Source organism: Cyanistes caeruleus, chromosome 19 (assembly GCF_971803275.1).
Source record: "Cyanistes caeruleus chromosome 19, bCyaCae1.hap1.1, whole genome shotgun sequence".
Lineage (NCBI taxonomy): Eukaryota > Metazoa > Chordata > Aves > Passeriformes > Paridae > Cyanistes > Cyanistes caeruleus.
Window position 1 is genome coordinate 3674509 of NC_141719.1, and position 25997 is coordinate 3700505.

The following is a 25997-nucleotide window of genomic DNA, read 5'->3' on the forward strand; positions in this document are numbered from 1 at the left end:
GTCCTGGGAAAAAAAGAGTAGATCTGAGCAGCTTTTCTGATAAAACATAATTGTTTGGACAAACTCTGGCTGAACTTGCTTCCTCCTGCATCCCAGCGTGCAGATAAATGGGGTGGAAGTGGGAGGCCGAGTTCACTGCTGGGGCCCTCCCCGGGGTCACACCGCCCCCGAGACCCCCTGTCCACCCCTTTTGGTGGCCTTGGAGAAGATGAGAGGATGCAGTTGAGTGCTGAGGATGATGGCCTGGCTTTGGGTAGTTCAGTGCCCTGAGATGTGATGGGAACCTTGATAAGGCAGCACAGGAGGGGTGTGGGTGGTCCTGGGAGGCAGCAGTGAACCCGTCACGGTCCGAGGCTGTGTGTTGCTCTGTGGGATGCAGGAGGTGAATTTGCTCCAGCCCTGTTCTCTCCAGGCCTGGCAGTGCTGGGTGTAGGGTGGCTGGGCAGATCTGTGCCCCTGAGGGTTTCCTGTTTGACCTGGCAGCGATAGGGCGGGCAGGATTTGGGTGGGATGTGGCCACTGCTGAGGTGTTGCTGTGCCCTGTGTGGCTCCTGCTGAGGTCTCCAGGAACTGCTTTGTGGAGTCAGATGAAATCTGAGATGCTGCCATAACACTGATGTTCCTCCCACCATTCCTCAGGGAAACAGTCCTCCTTGCCCTACTTTGTGTAGTAAATAAAAGTTTATTTACAGCCCAGGAGTGCACGCCCTGAGGTTGGGAGGTGAAGGGTTCCTGCAGGGCCCTGGAGCAGCTCTGGGGTTTCCTTTCTGCTTCGTGGCTTTGGTTCCTGGACAGAAAAGTCTTGGGAAGGAGCAGCCCTGCGAGTGGGAGCTCAGGGGAAGCAGAGCCCTTTGCGTGGGCCTCGGGGCATGGCTTTGCTTCCCCGTGTCCCTGCGTGTCACCTGGAGAAGAACTGAGAGGAGATAACGAGTGCTCCTGGTGAGAGGGCTGGAGCAGCAGGGACAGCAGCAGGAGGTGAGCTGCCATCCCTCTGTCCCCATCCTTGCCTGAGGGTGCTCTGGGGACGGGGGCATGGGGCCGAGCTCTGCTGGCCTGGGGGGTCTGTGGGTTTCCAGCTCTGCCCTGGCACTGCCCAGAACTCTTCTGCAGAGCTTCAGGGAATGAGCATTTGTCTGCTGCTCTGCTTGGAGAAGCGGGAAGGGTCTCTTTGGGGTTATTTCAGCCCATGTGTGGGACACATTATTTATGGGGCAGTCGTTTGAAGGGCAAGAAAACCAAAGCCATGATTTGGGCTCCACAGAAAGAGCAAAGCTGGGAAAGCTTCAAATTGTGGCTGTAGAGACAAGGGGGGACATGTCTGTGGCTTTCTGCTGGGGACCAGTGTTGTGTCCCTTGGGAGAAGCACAGAGAACATTGTTTGGAGTTTCTGCTTTTCCTTCTCAATTTTCAGACATGCAAGATTAATTGCTCTCTTTTATTGTCCACAGCAATATTTATTTTGCTGCTCTGCAGCAGCGGGGGCTGGATAGGTTTCACAAACTGAATTTTCCCTGGACAAGCCCCTCCTCTGATCTCACACTTCCAGCTGCCAGGCTCAGTTTTAAAACAGTTTGCACCGAGGCTGAAAATATTTGAAGGGCAGAGCAATGCCTTGCAGGAAATGGCTTAAGCTTCCTGCTCCCAAGATGGTGTGAGTGCTAAAACAGATCTGGAGAAATATTAGACATCCTACATCCGGCCTGGCTGGGGAGGGTGACCCTGGGGTGATGGGATGGAAAGGCTGGACACCCCCTCCCCCTGCTGCTTGTGCCTGGAAGCTTCCGGCAGGATGAGGGGCCCTGTGGGTCCCCCCTGACCCCCATCCCCCTGACTTTATGGGGGAAAAACGGGAAAATTGTTTCCTGCTCCTCTGGGCTTTGCTGTGTTTTGGTTTTGTGGGAGATGTGTGAGGGGAACTGGTGGAAGGTGTGGGGCAAAATGTCATCAGAGTGAGTTTCCAGCAGAGAATGGGAGCTGGGAAAGCAGCGGTTGTGATGAAATGTTTGCAGCGGTTTATCCACCACCTGAAGTGAAAGGTGAAGGTCTGGGATAGCTGGGTCTGGGTTGATTTGGGGCTGGAGCTGGACCTTCCTCAGCCATCACTGAAAATCTCTGCTGAATTATTGGCTTCATCCGAGGCAGCGGAATTCTTCCAGCGCCGATGAATTCCCGCTTGGTGCCGGCTGAGCACCATCTACCTGGCCAGGCAGGGAACAGCAGCTGCTGTGTCCAGGACAGACGGACAGGGCTGGGAAATACGGGATGGAAATGGGAATGTGGTGTGCAGGAGCGTGGGGAAGGGCAGAGATGGGGTCCCGTGGGCAGGGAGGACCTTGCTGAAGCTCTGGGGTGGCTGTGGCATCTTCAGCTCCCTGGGTATGGAAAGCTTCTCCAAACCCTGGTTTGCTGGCTGGAGCGTGGAGATTTAGGGAATTCAATTCAGAATGTTATGGGTTGGATAAAGAAAAGTACCTGAGCCGTGTGTGGGAGTCTGCAGGTGCAGGAGGAATGAGGTGGGGGCTGTGGGCAGAGAAGAGGAGGAGGAGGAGGATGGGTCAGAGCTTGGGCTGGTCTGAGCTCGCTCACACTCACTTCCTCCAGCAGTCACTGGCAATCCTAAAATTGCTCATAATGGAGGAAAAATTGCACCCGTGCTGGGAGCTGAGTCCCTGTGGGAGGCGTGTTCCAGCTCCGGGAGCAGCAGCAAAGCGTGTGGGTGCATTTTGGGGCGGGTGCCCGGTGAATGGAGCATTATGCTGTGCTCCCTCCTCCCAGGCTTTCCGCCCTGACCCCTTCCCTTCCTGCTCTGTTCCATGTGGGATGCTGGCAGCCCTGGCTGCTCTGCGAGAGCACGGATCCAGAGGGGTGAGTCCCATCCTCAGAGGCAGCTCTGGGCCTGGGGAGGTCAGGGTTTGATGCCCACCTTTCCCCATGGCACATAACCCCCTAAACCCCAAGCAGCGCAGCCCCTGGGGCTCGGGATTTGGCGAGGCACACCCCGTTTGTTTTCCAGGTTTTTCCGTGGGGTGCGTTCCCTGGGAAAGCTTTGGCTGGTGGACCTGGGAGAGGGGAAGAAGAGGCTGATTTAAATCCCAGAAGCAGTCACAGCTGGCTGAAAGCTGTCTGCAGCCTGCAGTACATCAGAGGTGCCCGGTGCTCTTGGAGAACACCGGGGCTGGGGGAGTGTGAGCCAGTGGCAGGAGAGGAGGGGTGGGCTGCACCAGGCAGCGTTGGGGCTGCAGGACTGGAGGGGCAGATGCTGGGGCTGTTTGGGGGCAGAAATGCAGTTATTTGCCCCAGAGTCATCCCCACTGGCCTGTGGCCACAGGGACCAGCAGGGTGGTTGGACACAATGTGGGGCAGAGGATGTGCATAAAGAGGCTTTGCTGCCCCAAAAGGTGCTTGGGTTTAGGGCTGCTTTTATCCTCCCTGCTCCATCAGCTGGTGAATACTCATACAGACACTCATGAATACAGAATACAGATACTCATGCAGCATCCTTGGATCCACAGGGCTCCAGGCAGGGTGGAGGAACAGGGGGAATTCATGGGGAAAGGGAACATCCTTCCCCAGCAGTGTCCTGGCACCTTCAGGCAGCTCAGCAGCCCCAGGGTGTGCTGAGCAGCTGTGGTGAAGCTGTGGGGCTGCAGGAAGGAGCGGTGCCGCTGTGTAATCCCTGCATGGGGGATTTATTTCTCTTCTCCTGGCTGGCTGACCCTCGGTCTGCCCCTGCCAGCCCTTCCCTCCGTGTCACTGTGGGTCAGGGTGTCCCTGTGTGGGACGTGCCCTCCTTCCCACGGCTCCCACAGAGGGACACAGAGCCCTGGGAGAGGCACAGAGGGTTTGGGAAGAGGTTTGGAAAGGGCTTCTTGAAAGGCTCTGTCCAGGGCAGGGGGCAGTGCTTGTCTTGCTGAATCACAGGTCTACAGGGAGGCCAAAGCTTGTCTTAAATATTTCTTAAAGCTTGTCGTAAATCTGAGATGAATGGGTGATCTGGAGCCCAGGGAGTGAGTTTAGCCAGTGTCTGTGAGACTGGGGTTCTGCCTTGCCCTGATGTGCTCTGGAGGAGCATGGATTGGGATGGGAATGGCAGGGATGTAGATGGGGCTGTGCTGGACCTGCCTGCATCCCTCAAGGGATGGATCCAGCACCCAGTCTTTGCCTCAAAAGCTGATTTTCCCTGTTGCTCTTCATCTAGAAAATAAGTTTCCACCACAGCCTTTGTTTCAGTGGTCCCAGACTCTGGATCTGGAGTCTTAAAGCCTTCAGTGCTTTTTCTTCAGGTTAAAAAACATCACTGATGGTTGATAGATTCCCAGGTGTTCTTGTGGGGTTGTGGGGGGACCTGGGCCCCCAAGAATAGCCTGAAGTCAGCAGCACTCTCTGCTCTCAGCTTCAGGAGGGTGTCAGACATGAGAGCTGTGTTCTGCAGAACTCAAAACCTCAAACCCCATCGGGGCCCGTGACCTTTAAGCGGCAGCGAGTGTCACAGAGCGAAGCCTCAGCCTTTATCTCAGATCACGGCTGGGGAGGAGGCTCTGAGCAGAGCTGGGGGGCAGCAGGGCTGCCCTGGTTCCTCTGGGTTGGTGTTTGGGGGGCAGCAGGGCTGCCCTGCTTTCTCTGGGTTGGTGTTTGGGGGGCAGCAGGGCTGCCCTGCTTTCTCTGGGTTGGTGTTTGGGGGGCAGCAGGGCTGCCCTGCTTTCTCTGGGTTGGTGTTTGGGGGGCAGCAGGGCTGCCCTGGTTCCTCTGGGTTGGTGTTTGGGGGGCAGTGGGGCTGCCCTGCTTTCTCTGGGTTGGTGTTTGGGGGGCAGTGGGGCTGCCCTGCTTTCTCTGGGTTGGTGTTTGGGGGGCAGTGGGGCTGCCCTGCTTTCTCTGGGTTGGTGTTTGGGGGGCAGTGGGGCTGCCCTGGTTCCTCTGGGTTGGTGTTTGGGGGGCAGTGGGGCTGCCCTGGTTCCTCTGGGTTGGTGTTTGGGCCCAGCTTGGGGGTCACTCAGTGCTGGCCAGGCTGAGATGAGGGTTTGGGGAGCACAGCACCCAGTGATACCCATTGCTGTGGGGCAGCACCTGCTGTTCCCTCCTCGACTGCTCATGGGATTTGCAGTCTGGAGCATCCCCCTGACACTTTCTTTAGTCCTTGTAGGGAATGGAGACACGTCTGGGAGGACCCTTGGTGTCCTGCAGGTTTGTGTCCAGAAGAGCTGCCCTGTGTAAGATCTCTGGGAAGTGTGACCTGCTGTTACCCTGTTAGGTTTGTGGGTGCTGTAAAGGTGGGGATTTGGTGTAACAGAGCCAAACAGGTACAAATGAACCCCAAAACCATGCACCAAGCATGCATGGCAGCTCTGAAATGTTTCTCTCATTCACACCTGAAGCTAAGCTCTGCTCTCTTAGTTACTGGCTGCCCCCAGTAACTCCTGTGACGGCTCCTGATACTCCTTTGAGAGCTGCAGCAGCAGCAACTTCTAATTGAGGTCTCTCCACTTCCCCAGCAAATGCAGCCACCTGCCCCCCTGGCTTCTGTCACGTATGTGTGGACACCTGCCCTTGGTCTGAGTGCTGGCCCCAGTGCCCTGTAGGGTGGGTGGTGATGGAGACCTGGGTGCAGCTGCTGAGTGCTCATTCCCCATTTGGTGTGATTGTGGTGCAGGTCTGCCCCAAAACATCTCTCAAATATCTTATCCATCCATCATCCATCCATCATCCATCATCCATCATCCATCCATCCATCATCCATCATCCATCCATCCATCCATCCATCCATCCATCCATCCATCATCCATGCATCATCCATCCATCATCCATCCATCATCCATCCATCCATCCATCATCCATCCATCCATCCATCCATCCATCATCCATCCATCATCCATCCATCATCCATGCATCATCCATCCATCATCCATGATCCATCCATCCATCCATCCATCCATCATCCATCCATCATCCATCCATCATCCATCCATCCATCCATCATCCATCCATCATCCATCCATCCATCCATCCATCCATCCATCCATCCATCCATCATCCATCCATCATCCATCCATCCATCATCCATCCATCATCCATCCATCATCCATCCATCCATCCATCCATCCATCCATCATCCATCCATCATCCATCCATCCATCATCCATCCATCCATCCATCCATCCATCCATCCATCCATCCCTCATCCATCTTCTGCAATCTCCTGAGCAGGATTACAGCCTGATTGGAATTAGGTGCCTAAATACCTTTTAGGACGTATGTCTTGACTCTCCTGTGCCTCTGAAGCCAGCACTGCCCCCTCACCCTGATGCTGGAGGGGCATCAGACCCAAGATGTGTTCAGTCATGGGGAGTGGGGTGATGGGAGCAGCTGGGGTGAGGGAGGAAGAGGAAGGATGTCCCTCTTAGACCTCCCGGGAAATATTAACATGACTTCTTTCACGTTGTGGTGGAGCCCATTGCAGGCAGATGTTGTGTGACAGCTCAGCACGACTGACTCAGGAGCTGGTTTGCTGTAGACACCTTCTGTATTCAGTAGGATGAGGTGTTTCTCCAAAGAGCAGGTCAGGACATCGCAGCTCCTGGTCTGCCACCCCACCTTTCCTATTGCTCTCTCCAACAATTAGGCAGCTTGAATCCATCCAGCCGCTCATTTAAACTCCTTCTTGAGCTACAGGATGTCCTGTGAGATTACTGAGTGTTTGAATGAGGGGCTTTCTTAGCTTGGCAGAGGCTGAGCAGACCCCAGAGAGCTCCCGTGCTGGGGGAAGAGTCTGTTGCCAAGTCGTAGGAGGAATTCCCACGTTCCTGTTCCTTCCTGCTGGCTGCCAAACGCTCGTCCTGTCCACAAAAGCTGATGTATTTGGTAGGACTTAACCTTTGCTCATAGAAGTGAATAATGGAGATCTTTTACTTTTGGTTTCTGGGTGTAAATCCACAACTCAGCGCTGGTTTTGCATGCACAGCACGGACCCATGGTGGGAAAAACCGAGGAGGAACAGAGAGATACTTTGCTTGGGAGAAGTCCTCTGTAGCCATAGCTGGGAGCCTGCAGAGAATTGCCCCTCCCTCCTGCCCTGATCAGCTCCCAAACCAGGCTTTAGGTGCCAACCAGACCTCACCATTTCAGCAGGAGCACAAAGGCAGCCCTGTGGGATGCGGAATTTGGGATTTCTCACGGCCAGAGTCGCTGCAGGTTCTGCCTGGACAGACAGACAGGCTCCCACGTTTTCCCTGCTGTCAGCAAACACATCCGTGGAGTTTCAAGGAGGAGAAATGCTCCTTTTTGTTGCTTCTTTTCATGCTTAGAGCAGAAGACACGGTTTTACTCTGCCCTGGACCCTCTTTTTGTTCTCTGGTTTGTGTCCTGTGGGACAGCCCTGGTGACACTGGTGCTGGTGGTTGCCACCAGTCACATCATCAGGGGTGGGAACCACAGCTGGGCACCTCTGTGTGGGGCTGGCCTGATCTGGGGGAGGTGAGGATGACCCAAAGTTGAGCTCTCAAATCTGTGCAAAGAGGAAAAGTGAAAACCAGCAGGTTCAGGCACGGCCTGAACTCATTTTTGGAGGACATCAGCCTTGTTCCATGGGTGGGATCAGCAGGAGGGAACCCTGCAGAGAGAGGAGAGGTCTCTGAAATCCCATGGTGAGGGGTTGGGGCATCACACAGTTCTGACATGCTGTGAAGGTATTCCAGCAGTTCCTGTCCTCACTTGTGCCTCTGTGTTTGCTGGTCAGGTCCCTCGGTGGAGCTGCAGTGAGCTCCAGAGGGGCTTTGCTGCTCTGTGGCTGCTTGGCACAGCGAGCTGCTCCCCATCCTGGAGCTAGTGTTGGGTTGTGTCACACTGGACAGGCCATGAGCCAAAGCCCCACATCACCCTGCACCCACAATGAGCCAGAAGTTGCCCTGCTCGAGGTCAGCTGGCCAGCAGGGCAGTGTGTGGCCTCCAAAAAGCTGGAATGAGTCTCCAGTGCTGCTCCAGGGTTTGTTTCTAATTAAAGGGACACCCATGTAGGTGACCCCAGGGCAGTCCTCCCCATAGGGGTGGGGAGAAGCTGCTGATGGATTTTATTTAGGAGTGGGCTTGCAGTGGGACCCTGGGGAAGCAGCATGGAGAGGTCCAACCTTCCCAGTGTTTGCTGTTCCTGAAGCAGCAATTCCTTCCTGGAGCTAAAGTTCCGTGAGATGAGCAGAAGCAGGGGTAAAACTGAAGTGGTTTTTGCTGCAAGCATGTGGAAATCAGACCCACAGACAGACGGGAATTGGAGTAATTGCCCCCCAAATGACAAGGTGCTGATAATAAGCACAGCCCGTGGCACTGCAGCTGGCCCAGGGGTTATGACCAGTGCCATAACCCCACAGAATTCTCTTTTCTTGCCTATCTGTGTAAATCTCTGCTCTCCCATCAGCGCCTGCCCTCAACACTCCCTGAAAATTGCCCAAAAATTCCATCTTGGTGCAATTTAGGATACGCTCCAGCCTGCCCCGAGCACATCTGGTATCTATGTGTCGGTGATATTCATCACAGCGTGAACGCGGCCAAGTGTTAAACAGCAGAGCCCTCCCACCTCCCCCCTGCACACGAGGGCTGTTTCCATGCTCCAGCAATAAAATGAACCTAAAATTCCCGGGCAGGCGGTGATCTGGCAGGAGCCACTGCTGTGTGGGATGAAGGGATGAGGAACGCTCTGAAACAGGCCAAGAAACCATGTGCTCCTAGGACTTTCTGAAATCCCTGCGGTGTTTGAAGCTGTTTTCTAGCCCTCCTCATTTGCTGGATCCGCTGCTCTTCCTGCTGCGTCTGCAACTGCTCCCTCTGCCCTGGAATTTTGTGCTGAGGCCTTGTTTTGGGTGTAAATGCTGCTCCCTGTTTCCAGGCAGGTAAACACCCTTCCCTCGCTGCTTTGCAGTGCAGATATCAAAGTGCTTCACCAAGCAGGGGGAGATGTTTTTGCAGATGGGGGAGAGGAGTTGCAGAGGGGGCTGAGAAATCCATGGGAATCTGCTCACTTGGAGGGTGTTTGTGGTTTTGCTTCAGGACACTCAGTGGCTTCCTTCAGCATTGGGCAATGAGCAGGCAGGACTGGCACAAGGGGTATTTTTGCTGCCCTTTTCCTGGGGTGTCCACACAGCAGACAGTGGGCAAAACCCCACCAGACCACACTGGTTGTGTTGCCCCTGAAGGAGAGCCTGGCCCAGATTTTCCCCCAGTTTCCCCAGTTTGTGGCTGATTTAAAAAAAAAAAAAAAAAACAAACAACAAAAAAAACCCCAAAAACCAGAAAAAAAAAATCCAAACTGTGTTTTCAGCACAGTTGGCGCCTCAACCACTGAGGTTGCTGTGCTTTCAAGGGAGGCAGCCCCAGTACTGGTGCCTGGGAGGAATGGGGGGGCCAGAACTCTTGTGTGGTGCCTTTGATGTTGGAGGCTTTTACCCGCGTTACCCGGGGAGAAACTCGAGTGCTTTTCATGTCTGGTGGTGAGGGAGGCAGAGAGCCAGGAGGGATCTGCTTTGTGAGACCTTTTCGAAGGGAATTGAGCAGAACTTTTCAGAAGTTGGGGGGTGGCTCTCTGGGGCAGCAGCTGAAATAGGTGCTGAAGCATCCTTGGGTCTCACGGGCGCTGGCCAGCAAGCTCTGTCCTCTCATCATCCTTGGCTGAGTAAGTCTCTGCTTGAGTTCTCCCCAGCCTCAGGGAGTAAAAATGTGTGGCAAGGGCTGTGCTGGGGTCTCCAGAGCCGTGCCAGTGGGGATTTGTGGAGTGGGGAAGCTGAGTGTGGCGCTGCAATGAGTGTGTGGGGGTTTGAAGGGTGAGAAGGGGAAAAGCAGAGCAGTGGCTTAGCAGGGGGAAAATCCCAGGGACTGATTGTCACAGGGGAATGGTTTGTCAGGGCCTGTGCTGAGGGAGGAGGCAGAGCCGGCTCTGCCACTGCTCAGGCTCCCTGTGGGATGGGATGTGCTGGGCTGAGCCTCTGCAGCACGGTCTGAGCCGGCAGAGGGTGGCACAGGGGAGTCACAGGGGGTGGCATCAGCTCCTGGGGGTGACACGGGGTGGCAGCGACCCTGACATGGTCCAGGAGCAGGTGGGGGCTGCCAGCAGAACAGGAGCCCAGTGCAGACAGGCTATCCTCACCAGGGCTGTGCTGAGGAGGAGCCCTGGCTGCCAGGGAAGGGGAGGCAGCAGCCTGTGGTGGGGTCTGTGCTGGGTTTGGGGGCCCTGCCCCTGCCAGAGGAGCCAGGTGTGGTTTGCACGTGGGAAGAGGATGCCACAGCCTCTCCAGCCTGGCAGATGTGTGGCTGAGAGGGCTCTGTGGGCTGTGTTGGAGATGCTCTCACGTTACTTTTGGCAAATGTGTGGCTGTGACATCGTGGGGAGTGTGTCTGGTGATGTAAGGGAGGTCTGGCAGCACAGGGTAGCCTCACTCCTTGCTTTCTGCTCTGGAAGTTGGCTGTGAACTGATGTGGAAAAGGAACTTCCTGGTGCTTGATGGCCCCTTGTCCTGATGAACACTGGGGAAAACCCACCTCCTGAGCATCCCTGCATGCTTGGGTGGGTGCAGAGCTCCTGAGCTCTTTTCCGTGGCTCTCAGTGCCCGTGTGGAAAGTGCTCCCCAAAACCAGCCTCCTGCTCTCCCCTTCTCTTGCCCATCCTGCTCCTCACTTGCAGCAGCCCCCTGAGCTGCAGCCTGTGCCCAGGTCACACATCCCCTACGCACTGTGGGGTACACTGGGATCACCCAGAGCCCTGGGAACACCCAGCCCCTGCAAAAAGGGCAGGGGTGTGGAGATGCTGCATGGATGGGGACACTGTGAGGGTGGGGATGCCACAAGGTTGGAGACACCAAAGGGATGATGACACTCCAGGGACGGGGATGCCATGGGGATGGGGACAGCACGGGTGGGGATGTCATTGGAATGTGGACACCATGGGGACAGAGACACCACAGGGCTGGGGATGGGGCACATGGGGATGGCTGCCTGCCTGCCAGGGGAGAGCTGATCCCTTCCTGGGGGGAACATTCACACTGCTGCATGGGACAGCCCCGAGAGCAGCCCTCACCTCCCTGGTCCCAGAGCATCCACTGCAGGTTTCTCTTTAACTGGCTCCTTTGAACCAGCCCCTGCCCTGGCAGTGAGTGCAGGGGGACAGGGCTGGGGGTCCCTGCAGTGGGGTTTGGGGTGGGGGGCCACAGAGCAGCCCACAGTGGGGTCCTGGGGATGGCAGCTGGGTCACGCCACGCTCTGGTCCTGCTGTGTTTGTTCTGTGCTGTGTTGCAGCCCTGGAGCTCTGCAAACCGGCCCAGCTCTGAGTCTCACTTTTTTTTTCCTTCTCCTTTTTCTTTTTGGAATTGGAATGGCCCCTCTGCATCCTTGTCTCGCCACTCCTGATGGCTGTTTGCCCAGTGACTGTGACACAGAGTTTAGGTGGAGTGGTGGGACCACCTGGACTTGCCAAGCACAGGGGTTTTCCCTCTTGCTTTAGTCTGGCAGAGGCTGGGGGTGCTGGGTTTGGGAGCCCAGGCTATGTCAGTGTGAGCCCCAGGATTTGCTCTTCCCCTCTGTATCCCAGTGTCTCCCTGTCAAACAGCCCTTGGAAGGAGCCGGGGCTGCAGGAAAGGCTTCACGCCAGAGGATTTCAGGCTAGGCTTTTTATATCCATCCCAGTGTGACCACACTTCATTTAGGGAAGGAGCATCCGGGATGGATCTGGGCTGACGTATTCAGGGCTGAGACTATCTCAGCTCTGCCAGAGCAGATCTGGGCCAGGGGAGCAGCTGGGATCCAATGGGGCCGGTACTGCTGCCCTGTGCTGCGACTTCCAGCACATACTGAGCTGTTTATATTGGATTTCCTGGCGATTTCATCGGTGATTTGTCCACCCTTCTGTAAGAAGCAGGTCATTCCATCTCTCCCCTAAGCCCTGCTTTGGAGCCACGGGTATCCAGCAGTCTGTGAGCCGGGCGGGTGCGTGCCCTGCACGGCACACTGGGCTTGCTGCTGCTGCTTCCCAGGCTCAGCTTCCAGGAACACACGGAGCAGAGGAGTACAGGAACAGCCTCCCATACAGCCAGGCAAGTTCTGGGTTAAAGTTGCTTAATTTTATTGAATTCCTGCTGCTGTGGATGGTGGGTGCAGCAGAGGGAGCAGACTGGTGGTGCAGCTCTGGGGTGGGAGGGGATTTTGTGGTGCTGTTGGACATGTGTTGGCTGAGAGTCCTGGGTTTCCTGCTGCTAATTAATGACTGGTGGTTGGTGGACTAAATTCCTCTGGGAGATAGGTGAGCCAGGCAATGGGGCATTTGTGTGTGCAGGCAACACTGGGCTGAGCTTTGGTTTTGAGACAAGGTAAAAATGCAAAAAAGCAAGAATTGTGATTATGTGTGAACCCCTAAGGGCCGCTGCCTCGTCCAGGTGTGATTTCAGATTGTAGGATACAGCATCCAGGAGGAGTACATCTGTCCAGGGTGTGTTCAAGGGCATCCTGAGTGCAGATATCGTGTCACGATAGACAAAAGTTGGGAACTTAGAGGACTGCACTAGCCCTGGGAGCTCTCCCATGCTGTTGTAGTTGCCATCCGTGATTTCCCATGTTGAGATCAAAATCCCTGTGTGGCCGTGGGGCTCGAGGGGAGCTCCATGGTGGGGTTTGAATGTGTTTGACCCCAGAGCCCCTCAGCACATACCCTCCCACCAGGCTGTGCTGGCCGTGGCTCGAGGTATGCACATGTGGCAGGGTCTAATGGCTTGGTGGCCAATAACCCTGCAGCAGCGGTTCCTGGACTCCTCTCCATGGGGAATCCAGACTTCCCTTCTCTGAGCACGGTGGAATTTTTATAGCCTGTGGTTTTAAATGCTGTGATTTCCGTATGGCCTCGACGCCGAATGCAGCCCTGTCAGAGCTGTGCTGGGGCTGGGTGAAACACGGGCTGGAGCTGCTGCTCCTTGGGTAACGTGTCTGGGAAAGGGAAAACTGGCTCTCCTGGGGTTGGTCCTGCTGGGTGCTGTGATCTTATGGCTGAATTCAACTGTACTTTATTTCATTTATCCCCAGAATTTGTCTGGCTTTGTGGAGTAGAGTACAGTAAAGCGGCCTCATTGCTTAAAAAATAACCACCAAAATGTCAGTGAAAGAGTTAATCTTGCAAATACAGCTCAGTGGCATCCTGGAAGTGTCTGTCCAAAAATCAGGAGGGGAGTGGGCATGTGGCATTTTGAGGTAACAGGGTAGGGGGGCCAAACCCCACTTGCCACAGGGAGGCAGCTGTGCCTGGGGCAGGGACGTGGCGCTGTGGGATGTGTGCCTGCCTGGCAGCTGGAGGCCAAGGCACAGCCACATCTTGTGGCTGTGAGCACTGTCTGCCTCCAGCAGTGCCCCTGGCTTTGTTCCCTGGGGTCCCTGTCCTCGTGGGGACGAGGCAGAGTTCTGCCATTGACGCTCTGGAAATCTCTGCTGGCTCATCCTTACCATCCCCAAAATACCAGGCAGCGCTGGGGGCTCACAGGTCCCTTGCTGTGATCTCTAGGAAGGGGTGCAGCAGGTGGGAAATCAGCAGTGATGTTTTCTCCAGCCCCTGATGAATCCCCCAAAAACCTCTGCCCAGGTCTGGCTGCTCTAGGGATGCTTTGGGGCCATCAGATTTTCCAGGCTAAGACATCCATGTCCCTGTGGTCCTGCTGCAGGGATGCTGCCTGGGTCCAGCTGGCTCCACCCAGCTCTCCCTTCTCCCAAACTTGTGGAAAAGTGATTTCCCTTCCTATTTTCTGGCCCCTTCTCAAACTCAGACCGGGTTAACTCTTGCTGCAGTTGTAAAGCTTGCTGGAGGGCCCTGGTCAGGCGGGGCTGTAAAAGCCACATTTTCTTTGGGAATCGGATTAAGGCCCCTTTTTCTTGGTGCTGGGCGGGTGACAAGAAGTCTCTCTTTGTCCTGGATGGTATTTCTGGCCCAGCTGCAGTGGGTTAACCCTTTGTCATCCCACACAGTCCTGGTGATGAATGGCCCTTTGCTAAGCAACAGGGACCTTTTCCTGGGGTGGAAGCACTGTGGGGGCACTGTGGGCTGTGCATCCCTCATGCCCAGCTGGGGGATGAAGTGCAAAGCCTCAGTGCCTGGCTGGAGGACGTGTCTGTGGGACAGGGACCTGCCCTAACGCTGCTTCCCACTGCCTTTCTTTGCCATTTTTAGTCTCTCTTTATTCCCCAAGATAAATGAATGGGACTTTGCACCCCAGTCCTGCACTAGCACCAGATATATCTCCATGCTGGGGCAGCCCCAGGCTGCCTGGGTGGCACAGAGGGACATAGGTGGGAGAAGGAGGGGGCAAAAGTGACAGTGAGAGCAGAGGCCAGGCAAGAGCTGCCTGTGTGCTCCTCGGAGGGCAGTGACCGTGTCAGTGGTGCTCCCCGGGCACCAGTGCCCTGCAGGCAGTATCCAGGGCAGGAGCATCACTTTTCCAGGAGAGCTGGAGGGCTGGATGACCAGCCAGGAGCAGGGAGATGGCAGGCAGAGAGCATCCATGGGTATCCCAGGAGCCCTTGGTTGTGGTGCCCAGGATCCAAGGGGGTGCCTGGGTTTGTGCTCGGTGCTGGGCTCTGTGGCCAAGCAGAAATGATTTCACAGCCCTGGAGTCTGGTGGCTGTGGGCATCTCACAGCCTGGGCTTGGGTCCATTTTGCTTTATTTCCCCACTTTGCTGTGTTGTTGCATCACCTTGGATCCATTCACTGCTGCTGTGAGCCTGGCTTGGCTTGTTTGTTTATGCAAAAGCCAAATGGTAGCAGGAAACATCCCTTTCTGGGGGCCTGGAAAAGCTGCCAGGGGCACACAATGCTGTTATCAGGGAGCCTCCTGATAAGAGCAGAGCAGGGATGTCCCCAGAGGGGGTCCTGGACCCTGTCAAAGTGGCACTGGGAGCTCCCCAGGCCTCCCAGCAGTGGGGGGAGTGCAGCCACAGGCCTGAATTCTCCTCTCCCTGCTGAGTTTTAGGATGTGATCACCCCAAGGCTGATGGAGGGGTGCCACACCTCCCAGATCTGACCCAGCAGCAGATGGGCACCGAGCAGGACTCGCTCACGGCGTCAGGAACTGCAGGGAAGCAACGCATTTCTCTCCCACCCGTGCTCCTCCTCCCCCCCATCCTCCTGACCTTTTCCCATCAAAATACAAAGCACTATTATTTGGAGCAAGGCACCTCCATCTGAGGAGACAGCTGGCGCTGCAGCAGCTTGCTGGGGATGGGTTGTTATTAATTAAGCTGCAGGAGACAGCCCAGCAGCTTGAATGGAGTTTTCCTTCTTTTCAGGGTTAGGATGCCCTAAATTCTTTCTTCTTTACCTCCAAACGGCGTTTATAGGTTTAAAAGGGGCAGCAGACAAAGGATGGAGAAGGGCCCATTGTGTGCAGCTTGCAGGGACGTGTATCCCTGCACGTGGCCTGCAGGGACTGTTAGGACACCCCAGGAACTTTGCAGCTTGGTTGGTACAAGAGGAGTGCTGTGACCCCCAGGGATGTCACTGCCTGGGCATCTCCCCATCTAGAGAGGAGATGCCACTTTGGGGTGAACGGTGTAAACCACTTGAACAAGTTTGGGGTGACTCAGGTGGTTGAATTTTTCACTCCCTGCTGTTCTCCCTTACAAAGGTGATTTATTTTCACCAAACTCATCCTCTGCCCCTGCTGCTGGCTCTGCTTTGACCGTGCTGCTGATGGTGAGAGGAGCAGAGGTGGTGATGGAGGATGCTGGGGCTCTCTGAGGTGCTCCCTGGTGTGTGAGCTCTGTGTAGACTCCATCTGCTCCCCTCCCTCCACAGGTCAGGATACAGAGATTTGGCAGAGTGGGGCTCCAGGATGCTGGTGGGGTGAGATGCAGTTTTGCTTTACCCCTTTTGGGGATAATTTGTCCTTTGTGATAATCTGTGGGGGTGTCTGGGGAATCAAATCATGCCCTTGAGGAGGGGTGAGGATTGAGGATTGTTCCTAAGCAGCCAAATGTGTTTCCTTGGGCATGGCTGGGCTGTGCCATCTGCAGAGCTGGCCCAGAGATTTGAGCAGCAGCATTTTGGTGCCAAGGCAGACCTGTCCCTGCTGGGCAAAACCTGTGCTCAGAGCTGAGGCCGTGGCAGTGCCTGGGAGATGCTGAGTGTGCTTTGTGTCTGCCCTAACCAGTGTCCCAACCAGTGCCCCCTGCAAGGTAAAAGGAATTTGGGAGGAATGGGGTTCCTTCTTGCTTTTCCCAAGTTTTTGTGACTGTGGAAAGCAAAGCGTGTTCCCTTTTGGAAACGGGTGGATTGCTCAAGCCCGGTGAGGAGCCTCCTGCCTGCCCCGCTCGAGGGAGCAGGCGCTGCAGATCCTCTGCAGGAGGAATGTGCCAGAGGAAGGGAGGCTGCTGCAGGGACTCTGCTGGGATGTGACACCAGGAACCGAGGCACGGGCTCCCCAGGGAGAGGGTGACTCACGCCAAGGACATGGTGCCAGCTGCTCGTGATGGCTGGTGTGACAGCGTGTGAAATAATTCCTTCCTTCCTTCCTGGAGAGTGGGAGTGGCCTGGAGATGTCCAGCTGGAGGAGACCTTGTGTTTTGGTGTGGTGGAAGCTGGGACAGTCCTGGGTGTAGTGTGGGTTCAGCATAACAGCCATGGTGCAGTGGTGCTGGAGGATCTGGATCCTGCTCCTGGCACGGAGGGGTGGCTGCTCCCTGTGCTGGCTCAGGATGTCCCTGGCGTGCTCCTGGCAGTGCCTGCACCCCATGTTCCTGCTGCCACCAAACTGATTGAGATTGAAGCCACCAAAGAGCTGCTTTTGTGAAGGAGCTGGCGGGGCACCTGCAGAGGTGTGTCTGACATGGGCTGCTCAGAGTAGCTGGTCAGTGCCACAAACCAGGAAGCTTAAAAGAAAAAAGCTGCATCATCTATGGACTTGGGAGTTCAGTACAGCCAGAGGGGGGAATGTCATTGATTTATGGGTCTTGGAGATATTCTGGGGAGTTACCCTGTACGTGCTGAAGGGACCATGGTGGCTGCCTGCCAGAGCCCTCCTTGGGTGGTAACACTTGCAGACCTGCACTCAGGCTCTTAGAAAAGCTTTGGGGCTGGTTTTAGCTGTTCCTGGCATTGGGAGATCCTTTCTGTTCCTGCTAGAGGTGATGGTGTCTCTTTTGGTGCTAAAAAAAATTAAATTTTGGTCTTGTGATCTGCGAGCTTGTGTCCTTTTCTCGGTCATGCTACTTTCCACTGAGTTTGCTGGTGCTCTACCAAGGGCTCTGGATGTGCTTTTCATTCTGCTATTGATCTGAGATTATAAATACAGCTGGCAGAATTTCCATCTGTCTGTCAAAGTCACTGGGGACTGGCAGGTAGTCAGCATTGCAGCAATATTGAAAGAATAAATATTATTTCCTAAGCCCTAACAGTGCACTTTTAACGGGATTGCTGAGGTGCAGTAAAATTGGAAATGTCCCTTCAGCATTCCTGCAAGAGAACATGTCCTGCTCGTGCTGCTTGTGCCCAAGGGATTTGATGTTTTCTTAAGAGCAGCTTGGGATGAAGTGGGTTTGTTGGCAGGTCTGCCACAGGCTGGGTAGTGCTGGTGAAGCCACCTTCATTTGCAGATCTTGGTTATTCCTCAAAGCTGAGGATTTATGGCTGGAGCTGGCCGAGGGCAGAGCATTGCCTGGCACAGGGGAGGGCTGCAGTGCTGCTGGGGGACAGCCCCACTGCTGGGCAGTGTTCTGTGCCTGGGATTGTCCCCAAAACTCGGACTGTTGAAATCCTTGTTGGTGTATCCCTGAGCATCCATGCTGCAGCACGTTCTCCAGTGAGCTCCACCAGCCCTGCATGGTGTGGTTGTGACATGGGGACCTGCTTTCACCTGCAGGGATGTCCCAAAAAGCAGCACAGATTGGATTGTGTTAACCAGGCAGGAATCTTCCTTAATATTTCGGATTAGTTGTGAGACTAAAAGCTGGATCTGTAGTTAGTTCAAATCCCTTGATACAACTTACAACAGCAATAAGCTTTGTTAGAATTGCTCCTAACTCTGATTATTAGGTTTTTCTACACGAAGAACAATGAGTTTGTGATTTTAAAACCCTTAATTAGAGGATTTGGATCCAATTCTTGGCTCTGCTGTAAGATTTCTGTGTGACCCTGGGCGAGTCACTTAATCCCTCTCCAATTCATCTGCACTGGAGGGGTGAAGCTGCTTCCTTCCTCCGCCTGTCGGTCCTGCCTGTGCTCAGAGCCAGAAAGGAGCAGTGGGAGAAGTGGGAAGAAGTGGGAGAAGTACCTTCTTCCTTGCAGGAATGGAGATGCCCCTGTAAGAACAAATCCCAGAGCTTGTCACTCTGCGAGTGCCTCCTCTGTGCAGACCTCCCAAAGTCACCAAGAGCTGTGTGGGGACCAGCAGTGCTCCCAAAGCCCTGCTGCACTTGCTGTGAGGCCAAGGATGACACTTTGTTGTCCTTCTGAGCTGCTCACTCACCACCTGTTGCTCCTGGGAGGGAGCAGATATGAGTTGAAACAAAATATTTTCTATTGATGACTACGGGAAGCAGCTTGTACACAGTGTTGAGTTCCCCTATGCCCTAATTTTTTTCCCTGAGGGTGGTGAGGTCCTGGCACGGGGTGTCCAGAGAAGCTGTGGCTGCACCATCCCTGGAAGTGTCCAAAGCTGGGTTGGACCAGGTCTAGGGGAAGGTGTCCCTGCCCATGATTGGAATTAAATGGTCTTTAAGGTCCCTTTCAACCAAACCAATCTGTGTTTCTATGGAATATCTTTGCAGAGCTTCGTGACCATGGGGAGAACTTTCCTATGGTTATTTTTATTCCCTCACAGGCAAGACCAAAGTATGCCCATGATTTCAATCTGAAAAAATTAACTTGGAGGAGCGAGAGGAGCTGGTTCATGGGGCTGAGCACACCGCGTTCACCCCTTTTCTGGTTTGGGTACATAAACCCTGTGCTGATGCTTAACTCCTGCACAGCCACAGATGTGGCCAACTTAATGGCAGGGACAGGAAGCCATCACACCTGAGATCCTCCCTTCACTCTTTGTGCAAACACAGCACCTAAGAGAGCTCGGCACAGCCTTTTCCTGCCTTTCTCCAGCTAAAACAAGGCTGGAGTGACTTGCAAACAGAGCTGCTACTCGGGCAAGTCTGGTTTGGCATCTAGCATTGGATTTTCCTGGAGATTAGAGAGATTAAAACACTAATGCCCATTGATAGGGGTTAAAGCTTTAATAAGTCATAAAAAGTGGTGTAATCTGGCAGAAATCTGCATGCAGCTGCAGCGTAAGCAGATTGAGGTTGGGTTTCCTGCCGGGGTGCTGGGTGGAGGTTTCTCAGAAATTGGTATTTGTGGTACTTGCTGAAGTGGGGGGATGTGGGTCTTGCCTTCCCTCAGCACCCATCATTTGCAGAGCAGCCTGTGCCAGCCCTGCTGGGCATCTCAGGAGGAGTGCTGCCAGCCCAGCGTGGTGGGGAGGGGCTGCTGCCAGCCTGATGTGTGGTGGCTGTGCTGCGTGCAGGAAGATCTGCCACGCCTGGTGGGATGGAAGCGGAGAGGGAAAGTGACAGCCACGCTAGAGCCACAGGCAGGAGACACTGGCACGGGTGGCGGGGCTTGCATCAGGTGCAGGAGCGTAGCAGAGGCTGGTGGTGCTGGTAACAGGTCCAAAAGGGAGTACAAGTAGTAGCCCTGGGCTTGCAGGCTGTGCAGGGGCTGTTCGTGGGAAAGGGAGTCCTCTGTGTGTTGAAGATTGCAGATGTGCACATCTGTCTTAACCCTTTCATCACCTGCAGGCCTTTCTCTGGGAATGCAAATCGGGGAGCTGCAGGGAAAAGTTCTGTGGTCATAGGAGAGGTCAAAGTAACGTCAGACACAGGAGCCCAAAAGAGGGGGAGGTTGGCTTCACCTTGGCTGTGACAGGAGAGAGTCCCACCACCACTGCTGGACATCACAGAGGGGATTTCACCCCACACCAGGGTGTGTGCTGGAGGGAGCAGGGCCAGGTGGTGCAGCCCAACATCCCTGGCCCCGTCCACCAGGCAGCTTCCCTCCACTGGCAGGACATTCTGGGATCAAGGTGTAAGGCAGGAAGGAGTTGTGGAGACAGCTAATATCTTCATTCAGCCTCACTGACATCATTTTAGAGAGCAGCCATGCCCGTGGGGGTAGGTTAACATCTTGTCCTGGCAGATGTGAGGTGCAGCCCAGACATCTTCAACCAGCTGCAGAGCAAAGCGAGCCGTCGCTCCCAGCACTCACAGCCGCGACTGCTCTGGGGCTCTGCTGGACAATCTCGGGATGCCGGGAAGCAAAAGGCTTCCCTGGGCATGGGGACCCTGGCACCCGTCCCTGGAGCACTGGGTGAAGTGGGTTCCTCTGCCCCGTTGTTCCCAGCCTCTCTGTTTCCCGTGGAAGTTTCCCCGCAGCTCCTGCGGGGAGCCGGGCTGGGACGTGCCCCCCAAACTCTCCTTCCTCTCACCCTCTGCGGGCCCCCCTGGGCCGGGCCGGGCCGGGAGCGGCGGGGGGATGGAAACCGCCCGGGGGCGAAGCAACTTCCCGGGAAGAGGCTCCATCCCCCCGGGCAGGGCTGGAGGGGGAGGAGGCAGGGTGATGGGGGAGGAGGAGGAGGAGGAGGAAGGGCGATGGGGGAGGAGGCGGAGGACAGCGCGGGAGGAGGCGGGAGCCAGCGGCTGCCGGAGCCGCCGCCGCCGCGGGTGAGTCTCCGGTGCCCGGGGGCGGGGGCTCCGTGGGGCAGCGGAGGGGGCATCGTGGTGGTGGGGAAGCGCTTTTTTGGGGGGTGAATTATTCTGGGGAAGGGCCTGAGAGAGCGGGGCGGTGGGTGCCGCGGTTCCCGGGGCGGGGGTTCCTCCGGACCGGGGCACCGGGTGCTGAGGGGGGCTCGGGGCCTTCTGCCGCCGCTGCGCCCCTCAGGAGGGGCCGCGGCTCGGCACCGCCTGGCCGCGCTGCCGGCATTGTCCGTGGGGAGCAATAGATCAACCCCTGTCCTGCCCGGGGGGCACCCCATGTCCCCGGGGGTACCCCCATGTCCCCTGCCCCCGTGGGCACCCCCTTGTCCCCTGCTCCCGGGGGTTCCCCCTTGTCCCCTGCCCGCCCTGCTCCGGCGGCTGCCCCGCCAAAGGGCTCGCGGGGCGGCTGGGGCACAGCTGCCCTTGGTGAAGAAAGAAAACAACGGAAACAAACAAAGAAATTAAGTCAAAATCCATAGCACCCTACCCGTCAAAGAGCAAAACCAAGCGGGGGGGAAAAAAATTTAAAAGGGGAGAAAAAAAATAGGGGGGAAAAAAAAAAAAGGAAGCTGAACTGCAACCCCCAGGATGTAAATCCTGGCTTGCTCCTTTTTTTGCCGTGGCTGCAGTCGGTGCCTCGTGGGATGGGGGCATCAGTCCTGGAGCGCAGCTCGGCGGCCCTGGGCACACTGAGCCGTGCCCGGTGCCCATTCCTGGGGCTCGGCCCGACTCGTCCCTTCTGCGGTGTTGTCTGAACAAGCTGAGTTTGGGGAGCGCTGCCTGGCTCTTTGTTTTCACAGCACAGAGCTCTGCAGAGCAGTGGTGACAGGACTGAAGGGGCTGGGGAGGGTCCCCATGTCCCTGCCGTGCTCAGTACCATTGTCCAGGCTGGGTAGACAGGGGTGGGAGTGGATCCCATCCTCAGAGCCCCCATGGAATCGGTTTTGTGGGTGCCTTTGGACCCTCCTGAGCACCGGCACCCTGAGCCTGTCTGTGGGGAGCAAGGGCTGTGCTGTCCACTGCCATGGGTTACATGGGGCCTGTTGATGATGGAGCAGCTTCTGCTGAGATCTGTGTGCAGGAAGGTTCCTCTCATGGGGTGTTCCCAGTGAGGGAGGATTGCTCTGGGGTCAGCCTTGCTCAAGCTCCAGGGCAAGAAGCTCCTTATAGAGGGTGGTCAGTGGGGCCGCATGGCCAGAGATCTCTGCATGCCCAAGCCAAGACTTGGGGTTGTTTATGATCATCTCCTTTTTAAACATTGAGGTGAACATCCTAACAACTCTTTGCGGGTTTTTGTAAGTGGTTTAGAGCTGTTGTCTCACGTGGTTGGAGGAACGAGAATGTCAGAGTGTGGATTGTGCTGCCAGGGCTCCACGTGTCGGACTGGGGCAGGGTGGTGGTCAGCCTCACACCACATCCGGGAGCCACGGGCAGCAGCTGCAGGCTGTGGAGCTGGCACCATGGTTTGACCCCTGGGATGGGCTCCTGCGTCCCAGCCCAGAAACGCTGGTGGCAACCAGAGCCTGCAGCAGCCGGAATGTTTAAGATGGGAAGGGAAGCAGTGATGGGGAGCCCTGAAGAATCCATCTCTTGTAAATAAAAGAGCCAGGAGGGTTGAGCTGCAGAGGGCAGGGGACTGCTGGGCTTCCGGAGCGGGAGGGGAAGCGCACAGTGAGTGAGGACGGAAGCGCATGTGCCTGGTGGGCAGAGCTCGACCTGCATGTGATGTGTGCCCACAACTTGTGACTCGGGGCTGTGGCACAGACGGGTTGCCTGTGGAAGCACTCACACCACAGCAGGAATCACTGCCTCGTTTTTTAAACTCTGAAAACAGGTTTATTCTATTTATGCCGTGGTCTAGTTGCGGTGTTAGGGCATGGATTGGACTTTATGATCTTGGAAGTCTCTTGCAATCTAGTCTTTCTGTTGTTGTTGTTGAATTCCCCACGTGAGTAAAAGGCTTCAAGCCTGAAGTGTCTTGCATGCTCAGGAGGCACCTGGCCACCTCTCTGGCAGCTCTTGGGTGGGGTTGGTCTAATGAAGCAGAGTTAAGCACACTCCGCTCTTTCTGGGTCGTGTTTGTTGGCACCCAGGTGGAAATGGAAGCTGAGAAGGAAACATAACTGATTGATAGGTGGGCCTGGGCTGGTGGCCAGCCTGAAACTCAGGGATGCAAAGGACAGACTCAGCTTGGGTCTGGCAATGCCAGCCAGGTGCTGGTGATTGCAGCTGAGTAACAGGAACGTCACTTAGTTACAATTTGGTGCTGCTGTGTCACTGGCTCTATGTGCCAGGCTGAGCCAGCCAGCTTTGGAGTGAGCTGTTCTTCACATTCCCCGGCACCCACACATCCAGCAGGGACCTGCTGCATTCAGCACTGGGGGATACCGTGGCAGATGGAAAAACCAGCAGTGCCTGGGCCATGCTGGGGTTGCCTCCAGTCCTGGCTTTGCAGAGACTCCTCCTGTCCCCTGGGGAGGGAGAGCTGTGTCTCTGCCACCTCCTCCGCAGGTTGGATCAGTTTCCATAGCCTGTGGTCACTGGCTCAGTGTGCCAGGGAGAGAGGCCCTGGAGGCCGCGTGCTGCAGTCCCCACAGCCAGCTGTTCTTAACCAGGAGCTGTAGATTCTCTTTTTGGAGCTACAGATGTCTCTGGAATACCCCACTGGCACAATTCTCCAAGAGAGCTGCTCCCAGAACTCGAGAGGTTAGCTGGTTCACACTTCCCCCTTGAAAACATCTGTGGGCACTCAGCTGCCTGGGCTGTGTTTTCAGACCATGATACACCTCCATTCACTGCTCTGAACCTGCTCTCTCTGTTTGCACAAACCCATCCCACAAATCTGGAAGCCCATGGTATTTCCAGCATCTGTTGTGTGGAGGGAAGGGAAGTTACCCACAGTGTCCTGATATTCTAGATGCTTGTAGCTCTGCAGAACTGGTTGCAGCATCATCAAAAGGTGGCCAGTCCTTGATTCCCTCCATCCTAAGGGTGTTTCTTGGATTTACTCCCCAAACATTGCCATTTTGCCATTGATTGTGTGTGCAGCCCTAGAGTGGGCAGTGGTTTGGATATGCTGACAGGCAGACATGGCAGAGGTGCGGCCTCCTGGCCTCTCTCTGGTTCCTCTGTGCAGCCACTGAGCATCAGGTCTGTGACCAGCCCCGCTCCAGGAGCAGCTCTGCTGTCCCAGATCACCAGCAGAGCATGGAGCTGCTGGGTCTAGCCAGGACCTGAGGTGGGTGAGACACTCCCAGTTCAGCCTCTGCCAGGGTGCTTTAACCATTGTGTGTCTGCAGTGCAGCCCCAGTCTCCTGCAGATCCCTGTCCCAGATCCTCTGGGAGGGTTACCAGCCCCTGGTTTTGGGGGAGCCCATGGCTGTCCTTGCACTGCCCGCAGTGTCCTGGGCTGTGGCAGCCTCGTGGCACCAGCACAGCAGCTCCAGCAGCCCCTGGCCAAGCCCATCCCACAGCACACGGCGTCCAGCTGGCTGCAGGAGCAGGAGGGTCCCCGGGGGGCTCCCAGGGGCTTCCCTCCCCACAGGGTGTCTTTCATCTGCTGCTTCGCAGATGTTGGCTTTGGCTGGTGTCTGACATGCATCAATTACAGAGCAACAGCCCCGAGCCTTTGGCAAAATCAACCCTGGAGCAGCTGTCCTGAGTCAGCCGTGCCCGAGCCAGAGCTCTGGCTCTGTCCCCGCTTGGTGCAGCGCTGCCCTGACCATCTCCACATCTCCTGTGCCCACGTGGACAGGGTTTCCCTGGCAGGGAAGCTCTAAATATGGCACAAGCACTTGTTCCCATGTGTTTGATGTTTATCCAGGAACACTTCATGGGAGAGAGCTGCAGACCCTGAGGTCTCTGCCCCATCAGCAAAGCAATCTGTGAGTTAAGTGTGGGTTAAGGTGACAATGGTGAATCATGTGAGGTGGTCCTGCTCTTGCCAGGGACTCGGTGGCAGTCAGGGGTTTCAGACAGTAATGAAGTGTTTATTAACCCACCCCTCCTTGCAGTGCTCCAGAAGGATCAGCTTGGTGACAATGGCCCTGCCAGCATCGCAGGTTTGATATCTCTGAGGTCCCCTCAGAGAGCACAGCAGGTCAGACAAATCAAGGATGTGTCCATGATGCATCCCAGGCATCCACTGCTCTGCTCCAATTTATTTCTAAGATCTTTATTGTTTAGACAAGTGGCTCCTGGGAGTGCTCCCTGCCACCTAGCACAGCATCCCTTTGTGCCACCAGGTGGTCCTGTGCTTTGGCTGCACCCTCCTGCTGGCACAACCCCCTTGGAGCCGAGTGTGACACTGGAGTTTTTGCTAAGAAAAGACCATCTCAATGCTGGGAAGCTGAAAAAAAATAAAATTGTATGTTTGAGTTGTGGCATTTCCCTTGGGAGTTTGCTGGTGCTGCTGGGGCATTGGTGTCTTTGCATCGCTGCTGTCCTGCAGACACTTCAATACAATATACTGCAATATACTGATTTTATTGTATTTTTCCCCAGTCAGAAGTCACAAGTTCCCCACAGACCATCTGAATCACATGGGCTGCCCTGACAGGGGTGCTGCTCTTCCTGTGGCTTTGGTCTGGCTGGAGCCTGGCAAGCCCTGAGGGCAGTTTGGTGAGGAGTGTCTGCTCCCTGAGCTGGGGACAGTTTGCCTGCACATCTCCCTGCCCAGGGACAGATCAGCCACTCTGCACGCTGCCAGCTGCTCCTTGAGGTGCTGGAGATGCTCCTGGCCTTTATCAAGTGGAGTGTGGCTTTCTGCTCTATTTAATTTCTTAATTTCTCTGCACCTCACCTGCCCAGTTTTCTGTCCCATCCTTGGGGCTGTCCCGTGCACACAAGTGGAGGAGTTAAACCCATTGCATAACCCGGCGTTGCTGCTGGTGGCAGCATATTTTCCACATGATTTAGCTGTCCTTTTGTTGGGGTGTTTTTTAATTTTATACAGGGATTTTTTTCTTCTACTTTTGGCCTTGCCATTTTGGAATGGGGCTAATTTGGGATTTGTGGTGAGGCCTTGGGCTGGTTGGCTTTGTAAAGGGCAGCGTGGCAGCGCAGTTCCAGCTGTGCAGGGTTCCTGCTGCCAGGGCAGTGCTGTTCCAGCTGTGCAGGGTTCCTGCTGCCAGGGCAGTGCAGTTCCAGCTGTGCAGGGTTCCTGCTCCCATGGCAGTGCAGTTCCAGCTGTGCAGGGTTCCCAGGAGGCACAGGATGCTCCCCATGTCTCTCAGGGACAGCGTGTTTGCTCTCTAGC

The 25997-nt window shown here is 55.6% G+C and overlaps 1 protein-coding gene across 6 annotated transcripts in view; it reads left to right on the plus strand.

Moving 5' to 3' along the window:
* SEPTIN9 (septin 9) overlaps positions 1 to 25997 on the plus strand; it is a 137280-nt gene that overhangs the window by 91909 nt on the left and 19374 nt on the right. The window contains exon 1 of one of the 6 annotated variants that reach the window (XM_023938520.2): positions 11671 to 12062. The exons of 4 other annotated variants lie outside the window; for them this stretch is intronic. The gene's annotated coding sequence lies outside the window, so the exon portion shown is untranslated. Of the gene's footprint in view, positions 1 to 11670; positions 12063 to 20595; positions 20708 to 25997 lie in introns of those variants that run through there. One more of the 6 variants, XM_086856685.1, reaches the window with a different exon arrangement.